The following is a 22469-nucleotide window of genomic DNA, read 5'->3' as shown; positions in this document are numbered from 1 at the left end:
TAGGAGCATCAGGATCAATAGAGTTGGAGTGAGGAGGAGTGACAGGCTCAATAGAGTTTGAGTGAGGAGGAGTGGCAGGCTCAACAGAGTTGGAGTGAGGAAGATAGGCAGGCTAAATAGAGTTGGAGTGAGGAGGAGAGCCAGGCTCATTGGAGTTGGAGTGAGGAGGAGTGACAGGTTCAATGGAGTTGGAGTGAGGAGGAGTGGCAGGCTCAACAGAGTTGGAGTGAGGAGGAGCATCAGGCTCAATAGAGTTGGAGTGAGGAGGAGCGTCAGGCTCAATAGAGTTGGAGTGAGTAGGAGCATCAGGCTCAATAGAGTTGGAGTGAGGAGGAGTGACAGGCTCAATAGAGTTGGAGTGAGGAGGAGTGGCAGGCTCAACAGAGTTGGAGTGAGGAAGATAGGCAGGCTAAATAGAGTTGGAGTGAGGAGGAGAGCCAGGCTCAATAGAGTTGGAGTGATGAGGAGAGGCAGGCTCAATAGAATAGGAGTGAGGAGGAGAGACAGGCTCAATAGAGTTGGAGTGAGGAGGAGCGAAAGGCTCAACAGAGTTGGAGTTAGGCGGACTGACAGGCTCAATAGAGTTGATGAGGAGGAAAGGCTGGCTCAATAGAGTTGGAGTGAGGAGGAGTGGCAGGCTTAATAGAGTTGGAGTGAGGAGGAGTGACAAGCTCAATTGAGTTGGAGTGAGGAGGAGTGGCAGCCTCATTAGAGTTGGAGTGAGGAGGAGCGGCAGGCTCAACAGAGTTGTAGTGAGGAGGAGAGGCAGGCTGAATAGAGTTGGAGTGAGGAGGAGTGACAGGTTCAATGGAGTTGGAGTGAGGAGGAGTGACAGGCTCAACAGAGTTGGAGTGAGGAGGAGCATCAGGCTCAATAGAGTTGGAGTAAGGAGGAGCGGCAGGCTCAATAGTGTTGGACTGAGGAGGAGCATCAGGCTCAATAGAGTTGGAGGAGGAGGAGTGGCAGGCTCAACAGACTTGGAGTGAGGAGGAGCATCCGGCTCAATAGAGTTGGAGTGTGGAGGAGTTGCAGGCTCAATAGAGTTGGAGTGAGGAGGTGCATCAGGCTCAATAGAGTTGGTGAGGAGAGGCGGGCTCAATAGAGTAGGAGTGATGAGGAGAGGCAGGCTCAATAGAGTTGGAGTGAGGAGGAGTGGCAGGTTCAATAGAGTTGGAGCGAGGAGGAGTGGCAGGCTCAACAGAGTTGGTGAGGAGAAGAGGCAGGCTCAATAGAGTTGGAGTGAGGAGGAGCGGCAGGCTAAACAGAGTTGGAGTGAGGAGGAGACACAGGCTCAATAGAGTTGGAGTGAGGAGGAGTGGCAGGCTCAACAGAGTTGGAGTGAGGAAGATAGGCAGGCTAAATAGAGTTGGAGTGAGGAGGAGAGCCATGCTCAATAGAGTTGGAGTGATGAGGAGAGGCAGGCTCAATAGAATAGGAGTGAGGAGGAGAGGCAGGCTCAATAGAGTTGGAGTGAGGAGGAGCGAAAGGCTCAACAGAGTTGGAGTTAGGCGGACTGACAGGCTCAATAGAGTTGATGAGGAGGAAAGGCTGGCTCAATAGAGTTGGAGTGAGGAGGAGTGGCAGGCTTAATAGAGTTGGAGTGAGGAGGAGTGACAAGCTCAATTGAGTTGGAGTGAGGAGGAGTGGCAGCCTCATTAGAGTTGGAGTGAGGAGGAGCGGCAGGCTCAACAGAGTTGGAGTGAGGAGGAGAGGCAGGCTCAATAGAGTTGGAGTGAGGAGGAGTGACAGGTTCAATGGAGTTGGAGTGAGGAGGAGTGACAGGCTCAACAGAGTTGGAGTGAGGAGGAGCATCAGGCTCAATAGAGTTGGAGTAAGGAGGAGCGGCAGGCTCAATAGTGTTGGACTGAGGAGGAGCATCAGGCTCAATAGAGTTGGAGGAGGAGGAGTGGCAGGCTCAACAGACTTGGAGTGAGGAGGAGCATCCGGCTCAATAGAGTTGGAGTGTGGAGGAGTTGCAGGCTCAATAGAGTTGGAGTGAGGAGGTGCATCAGGCTCAATAGAGTTGGTGAGGAGAGGCGGGCTCAATAGAGTAGGAGTGATGAGGAGAGGCAGGCTCAATAGAGTTGGAGTGAGGAGGAGTGGCAGGTTCAATAGAGTTGGAGCGAGGAGGAGTGGCAGGCTCAACAGAGTTGGTGAGGAGAAGAGGCAGGCTCAATAGAGTTGGAGTGAGGAGGAGCGGCAGGCTCAACAGAGTTGGAGTGAGGAGGAGACACAGGCTCAATAGAGTTGGAGTGAGGAGGAGTGACAGGTTCAATGGAGTTGGAGTGAGGAGGAGTGGCAGGCTCAACAGAGTTGGAGTGAGGAGGAGCATCAGGCTCAATAGAGTTGGAGTGAGGAGGAGCGGCAGGCTCAATAGAGTTGGAGTGAGTAGGAGCATCAGGCTCAATAGAGTTGGAGTGAGGAGGAGTGACAGGCTCAATAGAGTTGGAGTGAGGAGGAGTGGCAGGCTCAATAGAGTAGGAGTGAGGAGGAGAGGCAGGCTCAATAGAGTTGGAGTGAGGAGGAGCGAAAGGCTCAACAGAGTTGGAGTTAGGCGGAGTGAAAGGCTCAATAGAGTTGGTGAGGAGGAAAGGCTGGCTCAATAGAGTTGGAGTGAGGAGGAGTTGCAGGCTTAATAGAGTTGGAGTGAGGAGGAGTGACAAGCTCAATTGAGTTGGAGTGAGGAGGAGTGGCAGCCTCATTAGAGTTGGAGTAAGGAGTATTGGCAGGTTCAATAGAGTAGGAGTGAGGAGGAGTGACAGGCTCAATAGAGTTGGAGTGAGGAGGAGCGGCAGGCTCAACAGAGTTGGAGTGAGGAGGAGAGGCAGGCTCAATAGAGTTGGAGTGAGGAGGAGTGACAGGTTCAACGGAGTTGGAGTGAGGAGTAGTGACAGGCTCAACAGAGTTGGAGTGAGGAGGAGCATCAGGCTCAATAGAATTGGAGTGAAGAGGAGCGGCAGCCTCAATAGTGTTGGACTGAGGAGGAGCATCAGGCTCAATAGAGTTGGAGGAGGAGGAGTGGCAGGCTCAACAGACTTGGAGTGAGGAGGAGCATCCGGCTCAATAGAGTTGGAGTGAGGAGGAGTTGCTGGCTCAATAGAGTTGGAGTGAGGAGGAGCATCAGGCTCAATAGAGTTGGTGACGAGAGGCGGGCTCAATAGAGTAGGAGTGAGGAGGAGAGGCAGGCTCAATAATGTTGGAGTGAGGAGGAGTGGCAGGTTCAATAGAGTTGGAGCGAGGAGGAGTGGCAGGCTCAACAGAGTTGGTGAGGAGAAGAGGCAGGCTCAATAGAGTTGGAGTGAGGAGGAGCGAAAGGCTCAACAGAGTTGGAGTTAGGCAGAGGGACAGTCTCTATAGAGTTGGTGAGGAGGAAAGGCGGGCTCAATAGAGTTGGAGTGAGGAGGAGTGGCAGGCTCAATACAGTTGGAGTGAGGAGGAGTGACAAGCTCAATTGAGTTGGAGTGAGGAGGAGTGGCAGCCTCATTAGAGTTGGAGCAAGGAGTATTGGCAGGTTCAATAGAGTTGGTGAGGAAGAGTGACAGGCTCAATAGAGTTGGAGTGAGGAGGAGCAGCAGGCTCAACAGAGTTGGAGTGAGGAGGAGACACAGGCTCAATAGAGTTGGAGTGAGGAGGAGTGACAGGTTCAATGGAGTTGGAGTGAGGAGGAGTGGCAGGCTCAACAGAGTTGGAGTGAGGAGGAGCATCAGGCTCAATAGAGTTGGAGTGAGGAGGAGCGGCAGGCTCAATAGAGTTGGAGTGAGTAGGAGCATCAGGCTCAATAGAGTAGGAGTGAGGAGGAGTGACAGGCTCAATAGAGTTGGAGTGAGGAGGAGCGGCAGGCTCAACAGAGTTGGAGTGAGGAGGAGAGGCAGGCTCAATAGAGTTGGAGTGAGGAGTAGTGACAGGTTCAATAGAGTTGGAGTGAGGAGGAGTGGCAGGCTCAACAGAGTTGGTGAGGTGAAGAGGCAGGCTCAATAGAGTTGGAGTGAGGAGGAGAGGCAGGCTCAATAGAGTTGGAGTGAGGATGAGTGGCAGGTTCAATAGAGTTGGAGTGAGGAGGAGAGGCAGGATCAATAGAGTTGGAGTGAGGATGAGTGGCAGGTTCAATAGAGTTGGAGTGAGGAGGAGTGGCAGGCTCAACAGAGTTGGTGAGGTGAAGAGGCAGGCTCAATAGAGTTGGAGTGAGGAGGAGAGGCAGGCTCAATAGAGTTGGAGTGAGGATGAGTGGCAGGTTCAATAGAGTTGGAGTGAGGAGGAGTGGCAGGCTCAACAGAGTTGGTGAGGTGAAGAGGCAGGCTCAATAGAGTTGGAGTGAGGAGGAGCGAAAGGCTCAACAGAGTTGGAGTTAGGCGGAGTGACAGGCTCAATAGAGTTGGTGAGGAGGCAAGGCTGGCTCAATAGAGTTGGAGTGAGGAGGAGTGGCAGGCTTAATAGAGTTGGAGTGAGGAGGAGTGGCAGGCTCAATAGAGTTGGAGTGAGGAGGAGCGGCTGGCTCAATAGAGTTGGAGTGAGTAGGAGCATCAGGATCAATAGAGTTGGAGTGAGGAGGAGTGACAGGCTCAATAGAGTTTGAGTGAGGAGGAGTGGCAGGCTCAACAGAGTTGGAGTGAGGAAGATAGGCAGGCTAAATAGAGTTGGAGTGAGGAGGAGAGCCAGGCTCATTAGAGTTGGAGTGAGGAGGAGTGACAGGTTCAATGGAGTTGGAGTGAGGAGGAGTGGCAGGCTCAACAGAGTTGGAGTGAGGAGGAGCATCAGGCTCAATAGAGTTGGAGTGAGGAGGAGCGTCAGGCTCAATAGAGTTGGAGTGAGTAGGAGCATCAGGCTCAATAGAGTTGGAGTGAGGAGGAGTGACAGGCTCAATAGAGTTGGAGTGAGGAGGAGTAGCAGGCTCAACAGAGTTGGAGTGAGGAAGATATGCAGGCTAAATAGAGTTGGAGTGAGGAGGAGAGCCAGGCTCAATAGAGTTGGAGTGATGAGGAGAGGCAGGCTCAATAGAATAGGAGTGAGGAGGAGAGGCAGGCTCAATAGAGTTGGAGTGAGGAGGAGCGAAAGGCTCAACAGAGTTGGAGTTAGGCGGACTGACAGGCTCAATAGAGTTGATGAGGAGGAAAGGCTGGCTCAATAGAGTTGGAGTGAGGAGGAGTGGCAGGCTTAATAGAGTTGGAGTGAGGAGGAGTGACAAGCTCAATTGAGTTGGAGTGAGGAGGAGTGGCAGCCTCATTAGAGTTGGAGTGAGGAGGAGCGGCAGGCTCAACAGAGTTGGAGTGAGGAGGAGAGGCAGGCTCAATAGAGTTGGAGTGAGGAGGAGTGACAGGTTCAATGGAGTTGGAGTGAGGAGGAGTGACAGGCTCAACAGAGTTGGAGTGAGGAGGAGCATCAGGCTCAATAGAGTTGGAGTGAGGAGGAGCGGCAGGCTCAATAGAGTTGGAGTGAGTAGGAGCATCAGGCTCAATAGAGTAGGAGTGAGGAGTAGTGAAAGGCTCAATAGAGTTGGAGTGAGGAGGAGCGGCAGGCTCAACAGAGTTGGAGTGAGGAGGAGAGGCAGGCTCAATAGAGTTGGAGTGAGGAGTAGTGACAGGTTCAATAGAGTTGGAGTGAGGAGTAGTGGCAGGCTCAACAGAGTTGGTGAGGTGAAGAGGCAGGCTCAATAGAGTTGGAGTGAGGAGGAGAGGCAGGCTCAATAGAGTTGGAGTGAGGATGAGTGGCAGGTTCAATAGAGTTGGAGTGAGGAGGAGAGGCAGGCTCAATAGAGTTGGAGTGAGGATGAGTGGCAGGTTCAATAGAGTTGGAGTGAGGAGGAGTGGCAGGCTCAACAGAGTTGGTGAGGTGAAGAGGCAGGCTCAATAGAGTTGGAGTGAGGAGGAGAGGCAGGCTCAATAGAGTTGGAGTGAGGATGAGTGGCAGGTTCAATAGAGTTGGAGTGAGGAGGAGTGGCAGGCTCAACAGAGTTGGTGAGGTGAAGAGGCAGGCACAATAGAGTTGGAGTGAGGAGGAGCGAAAGGCTCAACAGAGTTGGAGTTAGGCGGAGTGACAGGCTCAATAGAGTTGGTGAGGAGGCAAGGCTGGCTCAATAGAGTTGGAGTGAGGAGGAGTGGCAGGCTTAATAGAGTTGGAGTGAGGAGGAGTGGCAGGCTCAATAGAGTTGGAGTGAGGAGGAGCGGCTGGCTCAATAGAGTTGGAGTGAGTAGGAGCATCAGGATCAATAGAGTTGGAGTGAGGAGGAGTGACAGGCTCAATAGAGTTTGAGTGAGGAGGAGTGGCAGGCTCAACAGAGTTGGAGTGAGGAAGATAGGCAGGCTAAATAGAGTTGGAGTGAGGAGGAGAGCCAGGCTCATTAGAGTTGGAGTGAGGAGGAGTGACAGGTTCAATGGAGTTGGAGTGAGGAGGAGTGGCAGGCTCAACAGAGTTGGAGTGAGGAGGAGCATCAGGCTCAATAGAGTTGGAGTGAGGAGGAGCGTCAGGCTCAATAGAGTTGGAGTGAGTAGGAGCATCAGGCTCAATAGAGTTGGAGTGAGGAGGAGTGACAGGCTCAATAGAGTTGGAGTGAGGAGGAGTGGCAGGCTCAACAGAGTTGGAGTGAGGAAGATAGGCAGGCTAAATAGAGTTGGAGTGAGGAGGAGAGCCAGGCTCAATAGAGTTGGAGTGATGAGGAGAGGCAGGCTCAATAGAATAGGAGTGAGGAGGAGAGGCAGGCTCAATAGAGTTGGAGTGAGGAGGAGCGAAAGGCTCAACAGAGTTGGAGTTAGGCGGACTGACAGGCTCAATAGAGTTGATGAGGAGGAAAGGCTGGCTCAATAGAGTTGGAGTGAGGAGGAGTGGCAGGCTTAATAGAGTTGGAGTGAGGAGGAGTGACAAGCTCAATTGAGTTGGAGTGAGGAGGAGTGGCAGCCTCATTAGAGTTGGAGTGAGGAGGAGCGGCAGGCTCAACAGAGTTGGAGTGAGGAGGAGAGGCAGGCTCAATAGAGTTGGAGTGAGGAGGAGTGACAGGTTCAATGGAGTTGGAGTGAGGAGGAGTGACAGGCTCAACAGAGTTGGAGTGAGGAGGAGCATCAGGCTCAATAGAGTTGGAGTAAGGAGGAGCGGCAGGCTCAATAGTGTTGGACTGAGGAGGAGCATCAGGCTCAATAGAGTTGGAGGAGGAGGAGTGGCAGGCTCAACAGACTTGGAGTGAGGAGGAGCATCCGGCTCAATATAGTTGGAGTGTGGAGGAGTTGCAGGCTCAATAGAGTTGGAGTGAGGAGGTGCATCAGGCTCAATAGAGTTGGTGAGGAGAGGCGGGCTCAATAGAGTAGGAGTGATGAGGAGAGGCAGGCTCAATAGAGTTGGAGTGAGGAGGAGTGGCAGGTTCAATAGAGTTGGAGCGAGGAGGAGTGGCAGGCTCAACAGAGTTGGTGAGGAGAAGAGGCAGGCTCAATAGAGTTGGAGTGAGGAGGAGCGGCAGGCTCAACAGAGTTGGAGTGAGGAGGAGACACAGGCTCAATAGAGTTGGAGTGAGGAGGAGTGACAGGTTCAATGGAGTTGGAGTGAGGGGGAGTGGCAGGCTCAACAGAGTTGGAGTGAGGAGGAGCATCAGGCTCAATAGAGTTGGAGTGAGGAGGAGCGGCAGGCTCAATAGAGTTGGAGTGAGTAGGAGCATCAGGCTCAATAGAGTTGGAGTGAGGAGGAGTGACAGGCTCAATAGAGTTGGAGTGAGGAGGAGTGGCAGGCTCAATAGAGTAGGAGTGAGGAGGAGAGGCAGGCTCAATAGAGTTGGAGTGAGGAGGAGCGAAAGGCTCAACAGAGTTGGAGTTAGGCGGAGTGAAAGGCTCAATAGAGTTGGTGAGGAGGAAAGGCTGGCTCAATAGAGTTGGAGTGAGGAGGAGTTGCAGGCTTAATAGAGTTGGAGTGAGGAGGAGTGACAAGCTCAATTGAGTTGGAGTGAGGAGGAGTGGCAGCCTCATTAGAGTTGGAGTAAGGAGTATTGGCAGGTTCAATAGAGTAGGAGTGAGGAGGAGTGACAGGCTCAATAGAGTTGGAGTGAGGAGGAGCGGCAGGCTCAACAGAGTTGGAGTGAGGAGGAGAGGCAGGCTCAATAGAGTTGGAGTGAGGAGGAGTGACAGGTTCAACGGAGTTGGAGTGAGGAGTAGTGACAGGCTCAACAGAGTTGGAGTGAGGAGGAGCATCAGGCTCAATAGAGTTGGAGTGAGGAGGAGCGGCAGCCTCAATAGTGTTGGAATGAGGAGGAGCATCAGGCTCAATAGTGTTGGAGGAGGAGGAGTGGCAGGCTCAACAGACTTGGAGTGAGGAGGAGCATCCGGCTCAATAGAGTTGGAGTGAGGAGGAGTTGCTGGCTCAATAGAGTTGGAGTGAGGAGGAGCATCAGGCTCAATAGAGTTGGTGAGGAGAGGCGGGCTCAATAGAGTAGGAGTGAGGAGGAGAGGCAGGCTCAATAATGTTGGAGTGAGGAGGAGTGGCAGGTTCAATAGAGTTGGAGCGAGGAGGAGTGGCAGGCTCAACAGAGTTGGTGAGGAGAAGAGGCAGGCTCAATAGAGTTGGAGTGAGGAGGAGCGAAAGGCTCAACAGAGTTGGAGTTAGGCAGAGGGACAGTCTCTATAGAGTTGGTGAGGAGGAAAGGCGGGCTCAATAGAGTTGGAGTGAGGAGGAGTGGCTGGCTCAATACAGTTGGAGTGAGGAGGAGTGACAAGCTCAATTGAGTTGGAGTGAGGAGGAGTGGCAGCCTCATTAGAGTTGGAGTAAGGAGTATTGGCAGGTTCAATAGAGTTGGTGAGGAAGAGTGACAGGCTCAATAGAGTTGGAGTGAGGAGGAGCGGCAGGCTCAACAGAGTTGGAGTGAGGAGGAGACACAGGCTCAATAGAGTTGGAGTGAGGAGGAGTGACAGGTTCAATGGAGTTGGAGTGAGGAGGAGTGGCAGGCTCAACAGAGTTGGAGTGAGGAGGAGCATCAGGCTCAATAGAGTTGGAGTGAGGAGGAGCGGCAGGCTCAATAGAGTTGGAGTGAGTAGGAGCATCAGGCTCAATAGAGTAGGAGTGAGGAGGAGTGACAGGCTCAATAGAGTTGGAGTGAGGAGGAGCGGCAGGCTCAACAGAGTTGGAGTGAGGAGGAGAGGCAGGCTCAATAGAGTTGGAGTGAGGAGTAGTGACAGGTTCAATGGAGTTGGAGTGAGGAGGAGTGACAGGCTCAACAGAGTTGGAGTGAGGAGGAGCATCAGGCTCAATAGAGTTGGAGTGAGGAGGAGCGGCAGGCTCAATAGTGTTGGACTGAGGAGGAGCATCAGGCTCAATAGAGTTGGAGGAGGAGGAGTGGCAGGCTCAACAGACTTGGAGTGAGGAGGAGCATCAGGCTCAATAGAGTTGGTGAGGAGAGGCGGGCTCAATAGAGTTGGAGTGAGGAGGAGAGGCAGGCTCAATAGTGTTGGAGTGAGGAGGAGCAACAGGCTCAATAGAGTTGGAGTGAGGAGGAGCGACAAGCTCAATAGAGTTGGAGTGAGGAGGAATGACAGGCGCAATTGAGTTGGTGAGGAGGAGAGGCAGGCTCAATAGATTTGGAGTGAGGAGGAGTGACACGCTCAACAGAGTTGTAGTGAGGAGAAGAGGCAGGCTCAATAGAGTTGGAGTGAGGAGGAGCGGCAGGCTCAATAGAGTTGGAGTGAGAAGTAGTGACAGGTTCAATAGAGTTGGAGGAGGAAGAGCGACAGGCTCAACAGACTTGGAGTGAGGAGGTGCATCAGGCTCAATAGAGTTGGAGTGAGGAGGAGCGGCAGGCTCAATAGAGTTGGAGTGAGGAGGAACATCAGGCTCAATAGAGTTGGAGGAGGAAGAGCGACAGGCTCAACAGACTTGGAGTGAGGAGGAGCATCAGGCTCAATAGAGTTGGAGTGAGGAGGAGCGGCAGGCTCAATAGAGTTGGAGTGAGGAGGAGTGACAGGCTCAATAGAGTTGGAGTGAGGAGGAGTGGCAGGCTCAACAGAGTGGGAGTGAGGAGGATTGGCAGGCTAAATAGAGTTGGAGTCAGGAGGAGAGCCAGGCTCAATAGAGTTGGAGTGATGAGGAGAGGCAGGCTCAATAGAGTAGGAGTGAGGAGGAGAGTCAGGCTCAATAGAGTTGGAGTGAGGAGGAGTGGCAGGTTCAATAGAGTTGGAGCGAGGAGGAGTGGCAGGCTCAACAGAGTTGGTGAGGAGAAGAGGCAGGCTCAATAGAGTTGGAGTGAGGAGGAGCGAAAGGCTCAACATAGTTGGAGTTAGGCAGAGTGACAGTCTCAATAGAGTTGGTGAGGAGGAAAGGCGGGCTCAATAGAGTCGAGTGAGGAGGAGTGGCAGGCTCAATAGAGATGGAGTGAGGAGGAGTGACAAGCTCAATTGAGTTGGAGTGAGGAGGAGTGGCAGCCTCATTAGAGTTGGAGTAAGGAGTATTGGCAGGTTCAAAAGAGTTGGTGAGGAAGAGTGACAGGCTCAATAGAGTTGGAGTGAGGAGGAGCGGCATGCTCAACAGAGTTGTAGTGAGTAGGAGCATCAGGCTCAATAGAGTTGGAGTGAGGAGGAGTGACAGGCTCAATAGAGTTTGAGTGAGGAGGAGTGGCAGGCTCAATAGAGTAGGAGTGAGGAGGAGAGGCAGGCTCAATAGAGTTGGAGTGAGGATGAGTGGCAGGTTCAATAGAGTTGGAGTGAGGAGGAGTGGCAGGCTCAACAGAGTTGGTGAGGTGAAGAGGCAGGCTCAATAGAGTTGGAGTGAGGAGGAGAGGCAGGCTCAATAGAGTTGGAGTGAGGATGAGTGGCAGGTTCAATAGAGTTGGAGTGAGGAGGAGTGGCAGGCTCAACAGAGTTGGTGAGGTGAAGAGGCAGGCTCAATAGAGTTGGAGAGAGGAGGAGCGAAAGGCTCAACAGAGTTGGAGTTAGGCGGAGTGACAGGCTCAATAGAGTTGGTGAGGAGGCAAGGCTGGCTCAATAGAGTTGGAGTGAGGAGGAGTGGCAGGCTTAATAGAGTTGGAGTGAGGAGGAGTGGCAGGCTCAATAGAGTTGGAGTGAGGAGGAGCGGCTGGCTCAATAGAGTTGGAGTGAGTAGGAGCATCAGGATCAATAGAGTTGGAGTGATGAGGAGTGACAGGCTCAATAGAGTTTGAGTTAGGAGGAGTGGCAGGCTCAACAGAGTTGGAGTGAGGAAGATAGGCAGGCTAAATAGAGTTGGAGTGAGGAGGAGAGCCAGGCTCATTAGAGTTGGAGTGAGGAGGAGTGACAGGTTCAATGGATTTGGAGTGAGGAGGAGTGGCAGGCTCAACAGAGTTGGAGTGAGGAGGAGCATCAGGCTCAATAGAGTTGGAGTGAGGAGGAGCGTCAGGCTCAATAGAGTTGGAGTGAGTAGGAGCATCAGGCTCAATAGAGTTGGAGTGAGGAGGAGTGACAGGCTCAATAGAGTTGGAGTGAGGAGGAGTGGCAGGCTCAACAGAGTTGGAGTGAGGAAGATAGGCAGGCTAAATAGAGTTGGAGTGAGGAGGAGAGCCAGGCTCAATAGAGTTGGAGTGATGAGGAGAGGCAGGCTCAATAGAATAGGAGTGAGGAGGAGAGGCAGGCTCAATAGAGTTGGAGTGAGGAGGAGCGAAAGGCTCAACAGAGTTGGAGTTAGGCGGACTGACAGGCTCAATAGAGTTGATGAGGAGGAAAGGCTGGCTCAATAGAGTTGGAGTGAGGAGGAGTGGCAGGCTTAATAGAGTTGGAGTGAGGAGGAGTGACAAGCTCAATTGAGTTGGAGTGAGGAGGAGTGGCAGCCTCATTAGAGTTGGAGTGAGGAGGAGCGGCAGGCTCAACAGAGTTGGAGTTAGGCGGAGTGACAGGCTCAATAGAGTTGGTGAGGAGGCAAGGCTGGCTCAATAGAGTTGGAGTGAGGAGGAGTGGCAGGCTTAATAGAGTTGGAGTGAGGAGGAGTGGCAGGCTCAATAGAGTTGGAGTGAGGAGGAGCGGCTGGCTCAATAGAGTTGGAGTGAGTAGGAGCATCAGGATCAATAGAGTTGGAGTGATGAGGAGTGACAGGCTCAATAGAGTTTGAGTGAGGAGGAGTGGCAGGCTCAACAGAGTTGGAGTGAGGAAGATAGGCAGGCTAAATAGAGTTGGAGTGAGGAGGAGAGCCAGGCTCATTAGAGTTGGAGTGAGGAGGAGTGACAGGTTCAATGGATTTGGAGTGAGGAGGAGTGGCAGGCTCAACAGAGTTGGAGTGAGGAGGAGCATCAGGCTCAATAGAGTTGGAGTGAGGAGGAGCGTCAGGCTCAATAGAGTTGGAGTGAGTAGGAGCATCAGGCTCAATAGAGTTGGAGTGAGGAGGAGTGACAGGCTCAATAGAGTTGGAGTGAGGAGGAGTGGCAGGCTCAACAGAGTTGGAGTGAGGAAGATAGGCAGGCTAAATAGAGTTGGAGTGAGGAGGAGAGCCAGGCTCAATAGAGTTGGAGTGATGAGGAGAGGCAGGCTCAATAGAATAGGAGTGAGGAGGAGAGGCAGGCTCAATAGAGTTGGAGTGAGGAGGAGCGAAAGGCTCAACAGAGTTGGAGTTAGGCGGACTGACAGGCTCAATAGAGTTGATGAGGAGGAAAGGCTGGCTCAATAGAGTTGGAGTGAGGAGGAGTGGCAGGCTTAATAGAGTTGGAGTGAGGAGGAGTGACAAGCTCAATTGAGTTGGAGTGAGGAGGAGTGGCAGCCTCATTAGAGTTGGAGTGAGGAGGAGCGGCAGGCTCAACAGAGTTGTAGTGAGGAGGAGAGGCAGGCTGAATAGAGTTGGAGTGAGGAGGAGTGACAGGTTCAATGGAGTTGGAGTGAGGAGGAGTGACAGGCTCAACAGAGTTGGAGTGAGGAGGAGCATCAGGCTCAATAGAGTTGGAGTAAGGAGGAGCGGCAGGCTCAATAGTGTTGGACTGAGGAGGAGCATCAGGCTCAATAGAGTTGGAGGAGGAGGAGTGGCAGGCTCAACAGACTTGGAGTGAGGAGGAGCATCCGGCTCAATAGAGTTGGAGTGTGGAGGAGTTGCAGGCTCAATAGAGTTGGAGTGAGGAGGTGCATCAGGCTCAATAGAGTTGGAGTGAGGAGGAGAGGCAGGCTCAATAGAGTTGGAGTGAGGAGGAGTGACAGGTTCAATGGAGTTGGAGTGAGGAGGAGTGACAGGCTCAACAGAGTTGGTGAGGTGAAGAGGCAGGCTCAATAGAGTTGGAGTGAGGAGGAGAGGCAGGCTCAATAGAGTTGGAGTGAGGATGAGTGGCAGGTTCAATAGAGTTGGAGTGAGGAGGAGAGGCAGGCTCAATAGAGTTGGAGTGAGGATGAGTGGCAGGTTCAATAGAGTTGGAGTGAGGAGGAGTGGCAGGCTCAACAGAGTTGGTGAGGTGAAGAGGCAGGCTCAATAGAGTTGGAGTGAGGAGGAGAGGCAGGCTCAATAGAGTTGGAGTGAGGATGAGTGGCAGGTTCAATAGAGTTGCAGTGAGGAGGAGTGGCAGGCTCAACAGAGTTGGTGAGGTGAAGAGGCAGGCTCAATAGAGTTGGAGTGAGGAGGAGCGAAAGGCTCAACAGAGTTGGAGTTAGGCGGAGTGACAGGCTCAATAGAGTTGGTGAGCAGGCAAGGCTGGCTCAATAGAGTTGGAGTGAGGAGGAGTGGCAGGCTTAATAGAGTTGGAGTGAGGAGGAGTGGCAGGCTCAATAGAGTTGGAGTGAGGAGGAGCGGCTGGCTCAATAGAGTTGGAGTGAGTAGGAGCATCAGGATCAATAGAGTTGGAGTGAGGAGGAGTGACAGGCTCAATAGAGTTTGAGTGAGGAGGAGTGGCAGGCTCAACAGAGTTGGAGTGAGGAAGATAGGCAGGCTAAATAGAGTTGGAGTGAGGAGGAGAGCCAGGCTCATTAGAGTTGGAGTGAGGAGGAGTGACAGGTTCAATGGAGTTGGAGTGAGGAGGAGTGGCAGTCTCAACAGAGTTGGAGTGAGGAGGAGCATCAGGCTCAATAGAGTTGGAGTGAGGAGGAGCGTCAGGCTCAATAGAGTTGGAGTGAGTAGGAGCATCAGGCTCAATAGAGTTGGAGTGAGGAGGAGTGACAGGCTCAATAGAGTTGGAGTGAGGAGGAGTGGCAGGCTCAACAGAGTTGGAGTGAGGAAGATATGCAGGCTAAATAGAGTTGGAGTGAGGAGGAGAGCCAGGCTCAATAGAGTTGGAGTGATGAGGAGAGGCAGGCTCAATAGAATAGGAGTGAGGAGGAGAGGCAGGCTCAATAGAGTTGGAGTGAGGAGGAGCGAAAGGCTCAACAGAGTTGGAGTTAGGCGGACTGACAGGCTCAATAGAGTTGATGAGGAGGAAAGGCTGGCTCAATAGAGTTGGAGTGAGGAGGAGTGGCAGGCTTAATAGAGTTGGAGTGTGGAGGAGTGACAAGCTCAATTGAGTTGGAGTGAGGAGGAGTGGCAGCCTCATTAGAGTTGGAGTGAGGAGGAGCGGCAGGCTCAACAGAGTTGGAGTGAGGAGGAGAGGCAGGCTCAATAGAGTTGGAGTGAGGAGGAGTGACAGGTTCAATGGAGTTGGAGTGAGGAGGAGTGACAGGCTCAACAGAGTTGGAGTGAGGAGGAGCATCAGGCTCAATAGAGTTGGAGTGAGGAGGAGCGGCAGGCTCAATAGAGTTGGAGTGAGTAGGAGCATCAGGCTCAATAGAGTAGGAGTGAGGAGTAGTGACAGGCTCAATAGAGTTGGAGTGAGGAGGAGCGGCAGGCTCAACAGAGTTGGAGTGAGGAGGAGAGGCAGGCTCAATAGAGTTGGAGTGAGGAGTAGTGACAGGTTCAATAGAGTTGGAGTGAGGAGTAGTGGCAGGCTCAACAGAGTTGGTGAGGTGAAGAGGCAGGCTCAATACAGTTGGAGTGAGGAGGAGAGGCAGGCTCAATAGAGTTGGAGTGAGGATGAGTGGCAGGTTCAATAGAGTTGGAGTGAGGAGGAGAGGCAGGCTCAATAGAGTTGGAGTGAGGATGAGTGGCAGGTTCAATAGAGTTGGAGTGAGGAGGAGTGGCAGGCTCAACAGAGTTGGTGAGGTGAAGAGGCAGGCTCAATAGAGTTGGAGTGAGGAGGAGAGGCAGGCTCAATAGAGTTGGAGTGAGGATGAGTGGCAGGTTCAATAGAGTTGGAGTGAGGAGGAGTGGCAGGCTCAACAGAGTTGGTGAGGTGAAGAGGCAGGCTCAATAGAGTTGGAGTGAGGAGGAGCGAAAGGCTCAACAAAGTTGGAGTTAGGCGGAGTGACAGGCTCAATAGAGTTGGTGAGGAGGCAAGGCTGGCTCAATAGAGTTGGAGTGAGGAGGAGTGGCAGGCTTAATAGAGTTGGAGTGAGGAGGAGTGACAGGTTCAATGGAGTTGGAGTGAGGAGGAGTGACAGGCTCAACAGAGTTGGAGTGAGGAGGAGCATCAGGCTCAATAGAGTTGGAGTGAGGAGGAGCGGCAGGCTCAATAGAGTTGGAGTGAGTAGGAGCATCAGGCTCAATAGAGTAGGAGTGAGGAGTAGTGACAGGCTCAATAGAGTTGGAGTGAGGAGGAGCGGCAGGCTCAACAGAGTTGGAGTGAGGAGGAGAGGCAGGCTCAATAGAGTTGGAGTGAGGAGTAGTGACAGGTTCAATAGAGTTGGAGTGAGGAGTAGTGGCAGGCTCAACAGAGTTGGTGAGGTGAAGAGGCAGGCTCAATAGAGTTGGAGTGAGGAGGAGAGGCAGGCTCAATAGAGTTGGAGTGAGGATGAGTGGCAGGTTCAATAGAGTTGGAGTGAGGAGGAGAGGCAGGCTCAATAGAGTTGGAGTGAGGATGAGTGGCAGGTTCAATAGAGTTGGAGTGAGGAGGAGTGGCAGGCTCAACAGAGTTGGTGAGGTGAAGAGGCAGGCTCAATAGAGTTGGAGTGAGGAGGAGAGGCAGGCTCAATAGAGTTGGAGTGAGGATGAGTGGCAGGTTCAATAGAGTTGGAGTGAGGAGGAGTGTCAGGCTCAACAGAGTTGGTGAGGTGAAGAGGCAGGCTCAATAGAGTTGGAGTGAGGAGGAGCGAAAGGCTCAACAGAGTTGGAGTTAGGCGGAGTGACAGGCTCAATAGAGTTGGTGAGGAGGCAAGGCTGGCTCAATAGAGTTGGAGTGAGGAGGAGTGGCAGGCTTAATAGAGTTGGAGTGAGGAGGAGTGGCAGGCTCAATAGAGTTGGAGTGAGGAGGAGCGGCTGGCTCAATAGAGTTGGAGTGAGTAGGAGCATCAGGATCAATAGAGTTGGAGTGAGGAGGAGTGACAGGCTCAATAGAGTTTGAGTGAGGAGGAGTGGCAGGCTCAACAGAGTTGGAGTGAGGAAGATAGGCAGGCTAAATAGAGTTGGAGTGAGGAGGAGAGCCAGGCTCATTAGAGTTGGAGTGCGGAGGAGTGACAGGTTCAATGGAGTTGGAGTGAGGAGGAGTGGCAGGCTCAACAGAGTTGGAGTGAGGAGGAGCATCAGGCTCAATAGAGTTGGAGTGAGGAGGAGCGTCAGGCTCAATAGAGTTGGAGTGAGTAGGAGCATCAGGCTCAATAGAGTTGGAGTGAGGAGGAGTGACAGGCTCAATAGAGTTGGAGTGAGGAGGAGTGGCAGGCTCAACAGAGTTGGAGTGAGGAAGATAGGCAGGCTAAATAGAGTTGGAGTGAGGAGGAGAGCCAGGCTCAATAGAGTTGGAGTGATGAGGAGAGGCAGGCTCAATAGAATAGGAGTGAGGAGGAGTGGCAGGCTCAATAGAGTTGGAGTGAGGAGGAGCGAAAGGCTCAACAGAGTTGGAGTTAGGCGGACTGACAGGCTCAATAGAGTTAATGAGGAGGAAAGGCTGGCTCAATAGAGTTGGAGTGAGGAGGAGTGGCAGGCTTAATAGAGTTGGCGTGAGGAGGAGTGACAAGCTCAATTGAGTTGGAGTGAGGAGGAGTGGCAGCCTCATTAGAGTTGGAGTGAGGAGGAGCGGCAGGCTCAACAGAGTTGGAGTGAGGAGGAGAGGCAGGCTCAATAGAGTTGGAGTGAGGAGGAGTGACAGGTTCAATGGAGTTGGAGTGAGGAGGAGTGACAGGCTCAACAGAGTTGGAGTGAGGAGGAGCATCAGGCTCAATAGAGTTGGAGTAAGGAGGAGCGGCAGGCTCAATAGTGTTGGACTGAGGAGGAGCATCAGGCTCAATAGAGTTGGAGGAGGAGGAGTGGAAGGCTCAACAGACTTGGAGTGAGGAGGAGCATCCGGCTCAATAGAGTTGGAGTGTGGAGGAGTTGCAGGCTCAATAGAGTTGGAGTGAGGAGGTGCATCAGGCTCAATAGAGTTGGTGAGGAGAGGCGGGCTCAATAGAGTAGGAGTGATGAGGAGAGGCAGGCTCAATAGAGTTGGAGTGAGGAGGAGTGGCAGGTTCAATAGAGTTGGAGCGAGGAGGAGTGGCAGGCTCAACAGAGTTGGTGAGGAGAAGAGGCAGGCTCAATAGAGTTGGAGTGAGGAGGAGCGGCAGGCTCAACAGAGTTGGAGTGAGGAGGAGACACAGGCTCAATAGAGTTGGAGTGAGGAGGAGTGACAGGTTCAATGGAGTTGGAGTGAGGAGGAGTGGCAGGCTCAACAGAGTTGGAGTGAGGAGGAGCATCAGGCTCAATAGAGTTGGAGTGAGGAGGAGCGGCAGGCTCAATAGAGTTGGAGTGAGTAGGAGCATCAGGCTCAATAGAGTTGGAGTGAGGAGGAGTGACAGGCTCAATAGAGTTGGAGTGAGGAGGAGTGGCAGGCTCAATAGAGTAGGAGTGAGGAGGAGAGGCAGGCTCAATAGAGTTGGAGTGAGGAGGAGCGAAAGGCTCAACAGAGTTGGAGTTAGGCGGAGTGAAAGGCTCAATAGAGTTGGTGAGGAGGAAAGGCTGGCTCAATAGAGTTGGAGTGAGGAGGAGTTGCAGGCTTAATAGAGTTGGAGTGAGGAGGAGTGACAAGCTCAATTGAGTTGGAGTGAGGAGGAGTGGCAGCCTCATTAGAGTTGGAGTAAGGAGTATTGGCAGGTTCAATAGAGTAGGAGTGAGGAGGAGTGACAGGCTCAATAGAGTTGGAGTGAGGAGGAGCGGCAGGCTCAACAGAGTTGGAGTGAGGAGGAGAGGCAGGCTCAATAGAGTTGGAGTGAGGAGGAGTGACAGGTTCAACGGAGTTGGAGTGAGGAGTAGTGACAGGCTCAACAGAGTTGGAGTGAGGAGGAGCATCAGGCTCAATAGAGTTGGAGTGAGGAGGAGCGGCAGCCTCAATAGTGTTGGACTGAGGAGGAGCATCAGGCTCAATAGAGTTGGAGGAGGAGGAGTGGCAGGCTCAACAGACTTGGAGTGAGGAGGAGCATCCGGCTCAATAGAGTTGGAGTGAGGAGGAGTTGCTGGCTCAATAGAGTTGGAGTGAGGAGGAGCATCAGGCTCAATAGAGTTGGTGAGGAGAGGCGGGCTCAATAGAGTAGGAGTGAGGAGGAGAGGCAGGCTCAATAATGTTGGAGTGAGGAGGAGTGGCAGGTTCAATAGAGTTGGAGCGAGGAGGAGTGGCAGGCTCAATTGAGTTGGAGTGAGGAGGAGTGGCAGCCTCATTAGAGTTGGAGTAAGGAGTATTGGCAGGTTCAATAGAGTTGGTGAGGAAGAGTGACAGGCTCAATAGAGTTGGAGTGAGGAGGAGCGGCAGGCTCAACAGAGTTGGAGTGAGGAGGAGACACAGGCTCAATAGAGTTGGAGTGAGGAGGAGTGACAGGTTCAATGGAGTTGGAGTGAGGAGGAGTGGCAGGCTCAACAGAGTTGGAGTGAGGAGGAGCATCAGGCTCAATAGAGTTGGAGTGAGGAGGAGCGGCAGGCTCAATAGAGTTGGAGTGAGTAGGAGCATCAGGCTCAATAGAGTAGGAGTGAGGAGGAGTGACAGGCTCAATAGAGTTGGAGTGAGGAGGAGCGGCAGGCTCAACAGAGTTGGAGTGAGGAGGAGAGGCAGGCTCAATAGAGTTGGAGTGAGGAGTAGTGACAGGTTCAATGGAGTTGGAGTGAGGAGGAGTGACAGGCTCAACAGAGTTGGAGTGAGGATGAGCATCAGGCTCAATAGAGTTGGAGTGAGGAGGAGCGGCAGGCTCAATAGAGTTGGAGTGAGTAGGAGCATCAGGCTCAATAGAGTTGGAGTGAGGAGGAGTGACAGGCTCAATAGAGTTGGAGTGAGGAGGAGTGGCAGGCTCAACAGAGTTGGAGTGAGGAAGATAGGCAGGCTAAATAGAGTTGGAGTGAGGAGGAGAGCCAGGCTCAATAGAGTTGGAGTGATGAGGAGAGGCAGGCTCAATAGAATAGGAGTGAGGAGGAGAGGCAGGCTCAATAGAGTTGGAGTGAGGAGGAGCGAAAGGCTCAACAGAGTTGGAGTTAGGCGGAGTGACAGGCTCAATAGAGTTGATGAGGAGGAAAGGCTGGCTCAATAGAGTTGGAGTGAGGAGGAGTGGCAGGCTTAATAGAGTTGGAGTGAGGAGGAGTGACAAGCTCAATTGAGTTGGAGTGAGGAGGAGTGGCAGCCTCATTAGAGTTGGAGTAAGGAGTATTGGCAGGTTCAATAGAGTAGGAGTGAGGAGGAGTGACAGGCTCAATAGAGTTGGAGTGAGGAGGAGCGGCAGGCTCAACAGAGTTGGAGTGAGGAGGAGAGGCAGGCTCAATAGAGTTGGAGTGAGGAGGAGTGACAGGTTCAATGGAGTTGGAGTGAGGAGGAGTGACAGGCTCAACAGAGTTGGAGTGAGGAGGAGCATCAGGCTCAATAGAGTTGGAGTGAGAAGTAGTGACAGGTTCAATAGAGTTGGAGGAGGAAGAGCGACAGGCTCAACAGACTTGGAGTGAGGAGGAGCGGCAGGCTCAACAGAGTTGGAGTGAGGAGGAGAGGCAGGCTCAATAGAGTTGGAGTGAGGAGGAGTGACAGGTTCAATGGAGTTGGAGTGAGGAGGAGTGACAGGCTCAACAGAGTTGGAGTGAGGAGGAGCGGCAGGCTCAATAGAGTTGGAGTGAGAAGTAGTGACAGGTTCAATAGAGTTGGAGGAGGAAGAGCGACAGGCTCAACAGACTTGGAGTGAGGAGGTGCATCAGGCTCAATAGAGTTGGAGTGAGGAGGAGTGGCAGGCTCAACAGAGTTGGTGAGGTGAAGAGGCAGGCTCAATAGAGTTGGAGTGAGGAGGAGAGGCAGGCTCAATAGAGTTGGAGTGAGGATGAGTGGCAGGTTCAATAGAGTTGGAGTGAGGAGGAGTGGCAGGCTCAACAGAGTTGGTGAGGTGAAGAGGCAGGCTCAATAGAGTTGGAGAGAGGAGGAGCGAAAGGCTCAACAGAGTTGGAGTTAGGCGGAGTGACAGGCTCAATAGAGTTGGTGAGGAGGCAAGGCTGGCTCAATAGAGTTGGAGTGAGGAGGAGTGGCAGGCTTAATAGAGTTGGAGTGAGGAGGAGTGGCAGGCTCAATAGAGTTGGAGTGAGGAGGAGCGGCTGGCTCAATAGAGTTGGAGTGAGTAGGAGCATCAGGATCAATAGAGTTGGAGTGATGAGGAGTGACAGGCTCAATAGAGTTTGAGTTAGGAGGAGTGGCAGGCTCAACAGAGTTGGAGTGAGGAAGATAGGCAGGCTAAATAGAGTTGGAGTGAGGAGGAGAGCCAGGCTCATTAGAGTTGGAGTGAGGAGGAGTGACAGGTTCAATGGATTTGGAGTGAGGAGGAGTGGCAGGCTCAACAGAGTTGGAGTGAGGAGGAGCATCAGGCTCAATAGAGTTGGAGTGAGGAGGAGCGTCAGGCTCAATAGAGTTGGAGTGAGTAGGAGCATCAGGCTCAATAGAGTTGGAGTGAGGAGGAGTGACAGGCTCAATAGAGTTGGAGTGAGGAGGAGTGGCAGGCTCAACAGAGTTGGAGTGAGGAAGATAGGCAGGCTAAATAGAGTTGGAGTGAGGAGGAGAGCCAGGCTCAATAGAGTTGGAGTGATGAGGAGAGGCAGGCTCAATAGAATAGGAGTGAGGAGGAGAGGCAGGCTCAATAGAGTTGGAGTGAGGAGGAGCGAAAGGCTCAACAGAGTTGGAGTTAGGCGGACTGACAGGCTCAATAGAGTTGATGAGGAGGAAAGGCTGGCTCAATAGAGTTGGAGTGAGGAGGAGTGGCAGGCTTAATAGAGTTGGAGTGAGGAGGAGTGACAAGCTCAATTGAGTTGGAGTGAGGAGGAGTGGCAGCCTCATTAGAGTTGGAGTGAGGAGGAGCGGCAGGCTCAACAGAGTTGGAGTTAGGCGGAGTGACAGGCTCAATAGAGTTGGTGAGGAGGCAAGGCTGGCTCAATAGAGTTGGAGTGAGGAGGAGTGGCAGGCTTAATAGAGTTGGAGTGAGGAGGAGTGGCAGGCTCAATAGAGTTGGAGTGAGGAGGAGCGGCTGGCTCAATAGAGTTGGAGTGAGTAGGAGCATCAGGATCAATAGAGTTGGAGTGATGAGGAGTGACAGGCTCAATAGAGTTTGAGTGAGGAGGAGTGGCAGGCTCAACAGAGTTGGAGTGAGGAAGATAGGCAGGCTAAATAGAGTTGGAGTGAGGAGGAGAGCCAGGCTCATTAGAGTTGGAGTGAGGAGGAGTGACAGGTTCAATGGATTTGGAGTGAGGAGGAGTGGCAGGCTCAACAGAGTTGGAGTGAGGAGGAGCATCAGGCTCAATAGAGTTGGAGTGAGGAGGAGCGTCAGGCTCAATAGAGTTGGAGTGAGTAGGAGCATCAGGCTCAATAGAGTTGGAGTGAGGAGGAGTGACAGGCTCAATAGAGTTGGAGTGAGGAGGAGTGGCAGGCTCAACAGAGTTGGAGTGAGGAAGATAGGCAGGCTAAATAGAGTTGGAGTGAGGAGGAGAGCCAGGCTCAATAGAGTTGGAGTGATGAGGAGAGGCAGGCTCAATAGAATAGGAGTGAGGAGGAGAGGCAGGCTCAATAGAGTTGGAGTGAGGAGGAGCGAAAGGCTCAACAGAGTTGGAGTTAGGCGGACTGACAGGCTCAATAGAGTTGATGAGGAGGAAAGGCTGGCTCAATAGAGTTGGAGTGAGGAGGAGTGGCAGGCTTAATAGAGTTGGAGTGAGGAGGAGTGACAAGCTCAATTGAGTTGGAGTGAGGAGGAGTGGCAGCCTCATTAGAGTTGGAGTGAGGAGGAGCGGCAGGCTCAACAGAGTTGTAGTGAGGAGGAGAGGCAGGCTGAATAGAGTTGGAGTGAGGAGGAGTGACAGGTTCAATGGAGTTGGAGTGAGGAGGAGTGACAGGCTCAACAGAGTTGGAGTGAGGAGGAGCATCAGGCTCAATAGAGTTGGAGTAAGGAGGAGCGGCAGGCTCAATAGTGTTGGACTGAGGAGGAGCATCAGGCTCAATAGAGTTGGAGGAGGAGGAGTGGCAGGCTCAACAGACTTGGAGTGAGGAGGAGCATCCGGCTCAATAGAGTTGGAGTGTGGAGGAGTTGCAGGCTCAATAGAGTTGGAGTGAGGAGGTGCATCAGGCTCAATAGAGTTGGAGTGAG

The sequence above is a fragment of the Salmo salar genome, chromosome 08, assembly GCF_965601325.2.
Source record: "Salmo salar chromosome 08, fSalSal1, whole genome shotgun sequence".
Lineage (NCBI taxonomy): Eukaryota > Metazoa > Chordata > Actinopteri > Salmoniformes > Salmonidae > Salmo > Salmo salar.
Note: the sequence above shows the minus strand (reverse complement) of the source record.